At 38.4% G+C, this 11,261-nt stretch overlaps 1 long non-coding RNA gene across 2 annotated transcripts in view; it reads left to right on the forward strand.

The window, feature by feature from the left end:
• Window positions 1-784, forward strand: part of LOC148021853 (uncharacterized) — a 1,037-nt gene extending 253 nt beyond the window's left edge. Inside the window, exons 1-3 of one of the 2 annotated variants that reach the window (XR_015694414.1) lie at window positions 1-103; window positions 501-587; window positions 697-768. The exon at window positions 1-103 is cut by the window's left edge and continues 253 nt beyond it. This is a non-coding gene — a long non-coding RNA (uncharacterized LOC148021853). Of the gene's footprint in view, window positions 104-500 lie in introns of both variants that reach the window. The other variant, XR_015694413.1, reaches the window with a different exon arrangement.
• Window positions 785-11,261: the final 10,477 nt, after the last annotated feature.

Genomic DNA, 11,261 nt, shown 5'->3' on the forward strand with positions numbered 1-11,261 from the left:
ACACACAAGAGCTTCAACCCGACCCACCTCACAGAATTGCTGTTATATCATCGTTATGGCTCGCTGTCGGTAATCGAGACCACCTTGTTTCTTCCTCCAAAAGGTTGGCAAATCTGTTCTTTCTTTTCCATCCCTGCCCTTGATGTATAATTTGCTGTATCAGGAATGGTTGATTGAATCATTGATTGATCGCCTCTCAGTTGCACTAATGGCTTTTATCATCTAATTGAGGCTCGAGCTTTCATGAAGCGGTTTCTTTCCCTTTACTGTTTAAGTACGAAAAGCGCCATCCCATTCTGCAGTAACCTTCAAAAGCTAGGCTTAGTAGTACGATTCATGTCATCTGCGCTACATCGATTAAGATTCAGGCTATCTGAACTACATTGACTAATTTAATCCATGACTAATTGACTAATTCGATCCACATTGATTAAGAATCAGGTTATTTGAACCACGTTGAGTAATTTAATCTATGACTAATCGAAAATACCTTGATTCAGGTTCTCATCGTTTTTGTGCCATCTACTGATGTTATCCTGATTCCATTGATTAATCTAACCTATGAATCACTGAATATGCCTATTCAGGTTATCTACTCATGCTATCTTAAGTATATTGATCAATTTCAGGTTATCCGTCCATGTTATCTTAACTATCTTGATTAATTTAACCTGTGATTTGAGTGATGTTGATCAGGTGTCACTCCAGCTTATTAGCGATCATTGCCAATCAATTGGTGCGTTACTCTATTCTGCAGGACCGTCAATCCACGTTGTGAGGACCTCCCAATCATGATTCTGCTTGCAATTTCTGCCCAAGTTTTGGAAAACTATGTATTGCTCTTAGCCAGAGTTCTGGCTGAGCTTGTACGTGAGGCCCCTTTCCCATTGCGGGTACGGCAGCTAATCCTGAGGAGGCTTCGTGCAGAGTCAGGTCATCCATATTGACAGAGGGGATCGACAGCACCTTAAAAGTATAATGCCCTGTATTTCCTAAATTTTTTAGGGAATCAAAACTGATGTACAATGCATGGCTCATGTGTATAACATCCAAGGTTTCATGCAAGATAAATGTGGCTATGGGAATGCTGCAATGCTATGTATACCTCCAGAATGTAGGATGACGTTTACCAGTCTTAATCAAAGTTGATGGCATTCACTCAAGATCTTACATACAAGAGAGAATTGAGAGATCAGATTCAAATCTGGTTATGGAAAAATACCTTGATCTTTGTTACTGTACAGGGAGCTATAGCAGTGACAGATTGCAGCTATGGAGTTTTGTTCCCAGACTGGCTAGACCCTAGGGAGAGTGATTCATTTCATTGTTAAGAATAAAGCTTTAGTCCATCGCATGAGGGGGTTCTTTTTGGTGTTAAACCATTTCTTAATCATGGAAGACCAATGTAGATTTAGAACCCCAACGGTAATGTTCCCTACTTGTAAAAAAGAGCAGAAAAGGCTTTCTGCATTTGTGCTATTTACAGAATCATGATCGTTCGAGTGAGACAATCCGACTCTGCATTTGGACTATTTACAAAAATTTTGTTTAATCCTGTGAAATAATTTAAATTTTGAGCATCCCGAGGGAAATGTTGAAACTTGTCCTCTGTAGGACAATCTGATGTAAATTTCGAGCATCATGCGGTGAAATCTCGAAACCTAAATGGCACAAATGCAGCATGCAGATGTGCACAGCTATCTGGATGAAGCAAGCATGTAAGAATCGGGTGTATGCAGTCTGATGCAGGCATGGCCATTGGGATAATAATTCAAAACTCTTGATGGTTTAAATTGATCTTGAGCATCGGTTACAATTGTAAAGTGGGATGAGAGCCCTCATAATTACCGTTCACTTGCAATAATTTCTAATTATCTACTCATGATCTGGTGCTTTGTTCTCAACTTCTCGAGCTCCGTTCGAGTTTTTTCTAATGTGTGTTTTCTGATTTGACTATACTTCAATGGACTACATCAGTAGTCTACTGCCTGAATATTGACCACACTCCAATGGAATACCATCAATCTTTTGCCCGGGTGTGCAAGGCTTTAAAGAGGTTAAAGAGTGATCAGTGTGGGCTTTACTGGTAGAAAACAAAACAAACCTGGGAGAGGGGGTCCTGTGCTGGTAAGACAACAAACATGGTAGGCCAAACAATGTAATTCAATCGCTCATGTGATCACCCCTTTTCTGCAAATTGCAGAATGAAAATGGTTCATAATCCTGCTTTTAACTGCAACAAATTTGTAGCAGTTATGGTGCTTCTCGTGACGTGTGGTTCTTTATGTTATTCGCGTCTTTCTTGAAAGTTCCAACTGTAGTGAAAAGTGTTGTTCCAGGCTTTGATTAATTTGTTAGGGTACTTAATAATCTTCAGGTTAAATGCATATGTTGGCTTTCTTTCTGCACTTTGCTCGTGTAAAAGTGTACCTAGATTGAACACGCTGATCCAGAATTAGAGGATATACCATTGATACAGCCAATATTTCCCACAAAGCACTATGCCATATATTATGAACCGTTACATTGTCGCTGCTTTAATGCCGTAAGTTCAAATTGACAATAATGGTACAAGAAAAAATGTAACAAGCCGGCTATGTATGCCGGCTATGTGCGCCAGCGAGTATGAAAAATGGAGCTATGTTAGCTGTGGGAGCAAAATTATTTTAAGTCTGATAAAAGTTTACACAAAACAATTGACTATTCAGGCACCGGCATATACATCTATGTTCTAGAAAAATGTGCATATCAAGGCAATTTCTTCTCAAAGCAATGAGGTTGTAAGGCTTCTTGCTCTAAATTTTGCAAGACCCCATATGTAGCTTAAATATTGGCGAGGTACTCTTCATATGTTCTTTGCAAAATAATGATGCAATAATAATACCATCATACTTTTGTGCAAAATGCATGTGGTTTATATTCTTGGCAAAATAATGTTTCTTGTTAGATGGTCTTTATGGCTCCATAGTTTTGCAAGTTGAAACTTGGTGGTGGTGGTTTTCTCCAAAGTTTTGCAAGAACTTCATGGTTTTGGAAGCTAAAACTCATTTGTGGTGGTTTTTAAAAAAATACTTACATAATTGTCAGCCAAGGGGTGCCTCATTTGTGGTGGTTTTTTTTAAAAGACTATTATAACTATCAACCAAGAGGTACCATACTCGGGTGGAACGGGTGGCTTGTGGTGGTTTTTTAAAAAAGACACTTATAATTGTCAACCAAGGGGTGCCATAATCGGGTGGAATGGGTGGCATAGGCAAGTCCAGAATGTGGACTCTTCATTGAAACTCGACCCCTGAACCTTCTCTTGCCATCTCAATTTGGGGTGAAAAACTAGTATAATTCTCAACCAAGGGGTGCCATAATCGGGTGGAATGGGTGGCACAAGCTAGTCGAGAATGTGCATGCTTCATTGAGACTATGGGGGGAGTGCAATCTTCATTGAAACTATGGGTGCATAGATCAACCACACACGTAGTTGAACTCCCCCAAAACTCAACCCTTGAACCTTCTCTTGCCATCTCAATTTGGGGTTCCAAGTCTTCCTTAATCAAGTGTTCCCCATCGTCGAGTATTTTAAGACAAGATGTTTGGTTTTGCCTTTGAAGATGTTTGGTTTTGCTTTTGGATTTAGAGCCGTCCCTTGGTGGAATATTTTCCTTACCTTGGTGACTTGCATGCCTTTCTCCTTAGGTTCATCGTCCTTTGCATGTCCTTTTTTGTGTTTGATAAGGCACGCCTACTTTGAGAATCTCTAGTTCTAATATAATGCCTACATACGTAGCATGCATTTGAGAAGTGGTTGAATTCAAAGAATGCATCTTCTTCTCAACCTTGAGGCCCCAAGAATGTGTAGCACTTTACACATTCTTTGCCAAGTGCTTAAAGAGCTGCCTGATCTCTTTCTCCAACCAACAAGGACCCAATCTCTTTCCTATTAAGATCCCACCAAAGTGAAGAACTTAATCCAAGTAATTCGAGTATGGTCTTATTGTAACACAACTTATAAAATACACCACGTCTCAAAATATATTGCCTTTACCTATTTCCTCATATTGCTGAAGTCTTTGTCCAGCTTGCTCACCTCCACCGCCTAGTTCTTGTCGGATATTGAAACATGATAGTCTCACAGATGGATAGATCATATGCTAGTTCCATGATGATTAAAATGGGAAAAAAAGGCTGGGAAGAATCGCCAACTCAATCTGATGGATCTTGCATACATAATTGAAAAGGAAAAAGTAAGGAGATTCACTTGGCATAATTGTCACTAAGATGACTCTTGATGCACGGCTAGATTGAATTGGATGTATCTCAATCTACGAACGTGGTGGATTGTACCTCAAGCTAGATTGGATTGGATGTATCCAAATCTACAAAGGTTGAGGTACAATCTACAAAGGTGGTGGATTGTACCTCAACCATCAATAAAAGTCATTGGTGAAGTCATGGACTCCAATCATTCCACGATTCAACTCACTTGTAAGATCACCACCTCAAGGGCTTTCAATCACTGCCCACCCCCTTTTTGTTCAATTGTTCCTTCCTAAAGTATAGGAAGTAGCTCAAGATTAACTAACCCTACGAGCAAAGGAAGGGAATTCAAGCATGCAAAAAAGCATGGCCAATTTAAAGCTATGAGAGAGAGAGAGAGAGAGAGAGAGCTCTTAAATGTAGAGGACATATTTTGGATACTCTTACTCCTCCTTGGGGATACTCTCTTGGAAACTGTCTTGTAGGAAGTTGAAGAGATCAAGCTCTCAAATGTAGATATATTTTGGATACTCTTACCACTTGTCATGGGGATATTGCTTTGGTTAATGTCTTGTAGGAAGTAGTTTGGAATAGGAATTCATCAAAACTTAACGGATATGAATACTTCACTCAAAGATGTAAGGGAAAGGTTTTCTTAAAATGGAAGAATGTGGCAGAGTTGCAGCTATGAAGACAACTAAAAGGGAGCTACTTCATCGATCAAGGGCCATCTAGAATGGATGGAAGATCATTCAAGAAAAGAACATGTGAGCCTTCTCCAATCTCTATGGACTTTCCCATTTGTCTACGAGACAAATGCAGCACTAATAGAAAGAGACCCCAAGATGGCAAAGTGATGTGTCAAGGAAGGGAGTGCTTAGATGGACGAATGTATGGCACATGGGATATAAAGAACTCTTGACCAAGGAATAGATCAGAGGCAAATATGGCTTGACTTAGAGAGGGAAGCAAATTGAGTGCATCAAAATCTAGAAAAAAAGAAGGATTGGCCCCCAAATGGTAATATAAGACATATAAGCCTATGAGATTGTATGGTTAACCGAAGGGGAAAGCTTCCTATCAAATTGAAGTAAAGGAAAGACCTTCAAAGAAAAAACCCCATAAGAGAATTGAAGACCATAAGAGAATTGAAGACTACAAGTATTTGCCGAGTGAGGTATCCACAAACCTCTTACATGGAAGAAAAGTTTGGAGAGTGCCTGGAAGGCAACACCAAGTAAGCAGCTTAATCTATTGCTTTGGAAGCTGGTGGCAGGAAGCTATGCCAACCACAAAAAAAAATGGGAAAATGGGGAAAGAAAGCACAAATGCCATTTCTTTGCAACTAGCAAAGAGACAATTACGCACCTCTTTTGTGGTGTTGTAGGGAGGCAAGGATTCTTTGGAACATTGTCAAGAATTACTTTAAGATGGTTGGGTTCAATAAGAAGCTAAAGATGAGAAAATCACTTTTTGGTGTTGCAAAAAACATGGGACGAGGAGACTCTAAAGCTATGGAATGTTGTCAGAGCTCCAGTCTTCAAGCATCTTTGGAAAAATAGAAATAGAGATGTGATGAGAAAGGAAAGGAAAAGGAAATCCCAGTTGAGGCATTTATCTTGTGCAAAAAACAAGACTGTTGGGCCTTGTTTAGGGTTTTGAAAAAGAAGGCACATGTTTAAATTAGCCAACAAGCATGTCACTAGTGGCTAAAGTTTTGGGCAGTTCTCATTACATAATGCTTTGTGTGCGTGTGCATATGCGTGTGTGCGTGCATGTGTGTGTGTGTGTGTGTGTGTGTGTGTGTGTGTGTGTGTGTGTGTGTGTGTGTGTGTGTGTGTGTGTGTGTGTGTGTGTGTGTGTGTGTGTGTGTGTGTGTGTGTGTGTGTGTGTGTGTGTGTGTGTGTGTGTGTGTGTGTGTGTGTGTGTGTGTGTGTGTGTGTGTGTGTGTGTGTGTGTGTGTGTGTGTGTGTGTGTGTGTGTGTGTGTGTGTGTGTGTGTGTGTGTGTGTGTGTGTGTGTGTGTGTGTGTGTGTGTGTGTGTGTGTGTGTGTGTGTGATATAGAAAAAAAATCTAATATGTGCATACCTTCAACATAATAAACATCAAGGTACTATCCTTGAGTGGCAAAAGTTTGTCTAGTACTTTGGACATCCCACACATTCAAAAACATGTGGTTTGTACTAAGGCACTTGTATTGCATACATAGTAGTGTAAAATGTGTGATACACTAATGTAGAAGACAAATTATGAGGATCACATCAAACCCCACACTCCCACAAACATGTATTCGTATTATTATAAGCATCTTACATTAGTATTATTATAAGGCACATAGACATGTATCATCTGCACCAAATTAGGTGAGTTGCATATATTACAAACCACTTTTGGATTTTATGCAAAGCCCTTTCCCATGTCATGGTACACATGCACATACATGAGTAGGAAGCATGATAATTATAGAATGGACACATGGATAAGAAGGGCATATCCACATACATAAATAGGGAGCACAATAATTATGGAATGCACACATGGATAAGAATATTTATAGGCCTCAAAAATATCATGATGATGGAGAGGTGGTATAGACATTTAATAGGCCTTTAGAAACTTATGTATTGGAGGACTTATACTTGGGAGGATGAAGATAGAATACTTAAATTTCATAAGTCCTCATGTTTTTAGATATATATCCTAAAATATTGTTCAAAAACGCCCTTTGTGACAAGAAAAATCATTTTCTTTCATATCAAGTTAAAATCTTATGCATAATAAGAGTGCTATCATGGGAGTGAACACATTTGGAAAAGTTGTGCTTGGCATCCAAAGATAAGTTTATGGATGTGTGGACATAAAGATTCATAAGTTTCTATCCTTTAGCTTGGCATAGCTAAAGATAGACAAGTTTATGTGTGTGAACATAAAGATCCACTATTTAAGTCCTCCTATAAAGATTATTTACCCCTATTTTGATTGGAATCCCTCCAATGTCATTCTCGCTCATCATCAACCTCAATGTTCAACAAGAAAAGACCATCCATCTTTCTAGTGTGTTTGATATCAACTTTGAACTTGGTGTATGCAACTAAACTTCAAATATGCTTATTATGGACATGACATAAAAAGGAACCCATTAAATTGAAAACATCATCGTGCAATTGAAGATTGTGTCAACGTCAACATAAATGTATTTGGGTAGTTGTCCAACTTATCTACAAGTAGGTGCTTGATGTGAAAGCAAATAAGGATGATTTATTAATGTTTAGTCTCTTTTTCTAGAATCACACCTCAATTGATTAGGAAGCAATATTGTACTCAATGAACATTATACTCTTACCCTCAACTTGTTAAAATACCCTTGATGTGGAAAAATCTCATTCTACCTCACCAATGCCTGAAATTGATTATACATTTCATCTCTCTCTCTCTCTCTCTCTCTCTCTCTCTCTCTCTCTCTCTCTCTCTCTCTCTCTCTCTCTCTCTCTCTCTCTCTCTCTCTCTCTCTCTCTCTCTCTCTCTCTCTCTCTCTCTCTCTCTCTCTCTCTCTCTCTCTCTCTCTCTCTCTCTCTCTCTCTCTCTCTCTCTCTCTCTCATTCATTTGTGCATAATGAAATGCACTTTCTGGAGACATGGATTGTGCCTTGTTCTAATTAAGGCACTTTTTGAAGACATGAATCATGGGTCAAATTCTATTTTCCTTGATAGGCCCAAAGGTATGAGAAGTTAGGTTTACTTGAAGAGTGACTATTCCTCTATCCCCATTGTGCAAATTCAATGAAACACAACCAACTACAATGCAAGCTCCGTGTCTTGGGGAATGTCATTCTTTTCCTTTTCCATCCTTTTTCTTCTCGAATTGCAAGTCTCCCATTTAATTATAAACCATGTAGATAAGAATGTTTCAAATACCACAAAAGGTCTATAAATGAGTGTAAGAAAAGATCCCATTATTGGCAACAATATTGCAAATTTTTGTAGTACATGTTGGAGTAAAGGCCAATGGCTAAAAAGCAAGTGAGCGCCCATTGTATAATACACACTATATGATCACATATATGTGAAGATAGCTAAGAATATGGGTACCATTCATTGTTCCCCACTAAACTCTCATGTTCTTCTATGATATTGGTGCTAGTTATCGATATCTTGATTGTGATACTATTCTCATCACGAAGCTTTGCATCTAAGCCAAACAAGTGTTCTAGCACAAGAAGCCATTGAGACTAAATTCAGGGGGCCAATTTGGTTGTGTTTAAGTAGTCATTAGTGACTAGAATTGAAGCAAAAGAACTTGACTTTGACTACTTGGAAAGAGGTTTTCATACATGGTTTTGATGTATACAAGCATAGGGCCTACCTAAGGAGGGAGATAGCTTGTCATTTATAAGTATGAGGCCTGTTTATTGTATATTGGGGGTTTAACAAGAGGGCTCAAGTAGATTTGTTGAAGCAGTTCCTTTAAGTAGGGGGTTTACCATCTCTCCAACATGAACATAGAGAAAGAGATGACATCTGATGAATCTACCGCCCTATGGTTGGGTGGTCTTTGTAAGCCGAGAGGTTTCCCTCAAAATTATAGATTAGGAGCAAGTAGAAAGGGCCAAAACACAAACTGTCATAGGAGTGCAAGTCAAAATGTTGTAGCTAGCAAGCAAGCCTATTTGTCCATGTCAATTTCTCCACGTCATACCCCACATAAAAGTAGTTTATCTCAGTGATAACTATGTTCAAAATGCTCAAAACCATGAAAATTAACACTAAAGACCATGTGAAGTGCACCTTTTCTAAGATCTATGTCGCGCATTAGGTCCCCATGTGCCATTTACTCCCATCAATCCACATGTCATAGCTAATAATGTACACTATGTAATAGTCTCTTCAATGTTCAGACTATGGTTGTGGCCATAGAAGCCAATATGAATGTGACTATGTGTCCTCCAACATCCATCTAGTACAATCCATGCTTAGAATATACTCCAAATGCCCATAATGGCATAGATACCAATACATATCTAAGAGCTAACTAATCTAAATTAGTTTCATAATCTTGAAAAGTGAGCTCTCATGATTTATAGTGAAAAGTTAGTGTGATGATATGTTACACTTGCTCCCAATCTCAACTTACATATCCTTGAACCTTCATGTAAATAAAACCTTTGTACCAACTCTAAAAATCAAAAGTGTAGCTTATATGTTTGTGGCTCTACATAAAATCCACTAATTGTATTGGAAAGCCTTCAAACACTATCTATGGAAATGTCAAAGTCCTAGCTATAAAAAACGCTCTAGATCCTACTTGCCATAAGGTGTAAGGGGCCCTTTTCTCATTTCCCAAATGCTCCACAATGTCTATTGAATAAAAACGTCAACTTTTTGAAATACTTATAGTAAGGCTATACAAAACAAAGTAATGTCTTTTTTAAAATTTAATTAGAATTTTTTGCTTTTGCATGTGAAAGCACAGTTCTAAGTAAAGCCCACTAGTGGTAGCGTGGTAAACTATAGAATGTTTTTCTTATAGCAACTAATCTTTTAAATTTAGAAAATCCATTAAATATGCACTTCACAAGGCAAAAAGCATGTCTTGCTCTAATCCTTGTGGCCATCACCTAATTGGCTACATATGGTGGAAGCTTAGGCTTTGATGAACTTTAGGTTGTCATACCCTCTAATAAGGGAATATACATTTTCCATAAGATGGGCATTGATGGCAAGAAAGTTCAATGTTCATCATGTTCATGTTCATTGGTACTAAATAGGATTCAAATTAAGGTGCACTCGTGATTTCTTGATTGTAAATAGATTGGTGAGTATTTTGTTGATCAAAGGCCAAGAGTTTAGAATATGGGGAAAAATGTTACTATAAACATTTGTGGTTTATATGTGTTGGGAAAATTTTTTGGCAAATATCCCAATGTTTTTACGTATATAGTGTTATGTTTTAGTTTTAAACTTAAAAGCTTAGTGATGTTTCCTAAAAGGGCTTCAAAAATAGCCATTTGACTAAACCACTCAAGCAACAGGTGTTTGTATAGTGCATTTTTAGCTAATATTTTATCATGGGCTTTCTAGCATGGAACCAAGGATGAGTTGCATATATGGGGGACCTTTTTGTCAATATGTGAGCCTTTAAAAGGGTTATGATGATACACTCACCGCACAACTAACATGAATATGGTGTGGACATGGATTGCTTATCATCAAGCACAATTATAGATGCCACATTAGTGGCACTATTTTGGACTAATTTTGCGGGAAACATAGCATGAAGATAAGTTGGGGACAAGTGTCATGGTGTGGCATAAGGCAAATTGAATGTGCCAATTTCAAGGCTTTAAGTCCAAGGTATGGACCACAAAGAGAGAGAGAGAGAGAGAGAGAGAGAGAGAGAGAGAGAGAGAGAGAGAGAGAGAGAGAGAGAGAGAGAGAGAGAGAGAGAGAGAGAGAGAGAGAGAGAGAGAGTGTGTGTGTGTGTGTGTGTGTGTGTGTGTGTTGTTTGATCTCGTATTTGAAAAATGTAGACAAATAATGAGTTGACATTGATCGTATATGGGACAGGTCAAAAGCTTTTGGAAGTAGGAGTTGCACCCTAAGTTGTGTAATGGGTGAGCAACAACTTTTCTACTTACTAAATCCATGATCAAATATCTATAACAAGTTTAGTTTTTTTTCTCAACCTACAATCTCTTTCCTTACATGTGGATCCCCCCTCACCCCCCCCCCCCCCCCCCCCGCCCCCAACTTTCTCCCACATGGTCTTTAAGACCCTCAAGAGTTAGGATCAATGATCATTGAACTATAGGTATGTAAAAATTTACAACTACGACATTTTGCAAAAGTGAATCCAACCCATTTGGAAAATGGTTGATGTGTGCCAAAAAAAGGTTACCAAAAAATTAGTAAACAATAGTTCTCATAACATGTGCATAGTATATAGTTTGATGGTTTAAAATGTTATACTTTAGGCAATGAGATCATATGTTCAAACCCCCTCATGCTTTCTC

The sequence above is a fragment of the Lygodium microphyllum genome, chromosome 17 (assembly GCF_053477565.2).
Source record: "Lygodium microphyllum isolate KBCC chromosome 17, Lygodium_microphyllum_v1.1.10, whole genome shotgun sequence".
Lineage (NCBI taxonomy): Eukaryota > Viridiplantae > Streptophyta > Polypodiopsida > Schizaeales > Lygodiaceae > Lygodium > Lygodium microphyllum.